Source organism: Dasypus novemcinctus, chromosome 9, assembly GCF_030445035.2.
Source record: "Dasypus novemcinctus isolate mDasNov1 chromosome 9, mDasNov1.1.hap2, whole genome shotgun sequence".
Taxonomy (NCBI): domain Eukaryota; kingdom Metazoa; phylum Chordata; class Mammalia; order Cingulata; family Dasypodidae; genus Dasypus; species Dasypus novemcinctus.
The window spans coordinates 109,532,115-109,532,350 of record NC_080681.1 but is presented as its reverse complement, the minus strand read 5'-3'; positions in this window follow the sequence as shown (position 1 = coordinate 109,532,350).

The following is a 236-nucleotide window of genomic DNA, read 5'->3' as shown; positions in this document are numbered from 1 at the left end:
GCAGCACTTGGGTGGAGTGACCTGGTGGCCAGGAAAATGGCTGGGTGGGAGGTGCAGCATCCAGCAGCTTCTGCACTTTGGTACTGAAAGCAGTGACCACTGGCCTGGCCAGGCCACGTCCCAGGGTGCACCACCAAGAGCGGGAGGATAACGGTCTTCGGGTCCCCTGGTGGAAGGCCAGGGCGCCTTTTCACCCAGCATGAGTTTGATGTCATTTCTGGGTGATTCACTGAGGC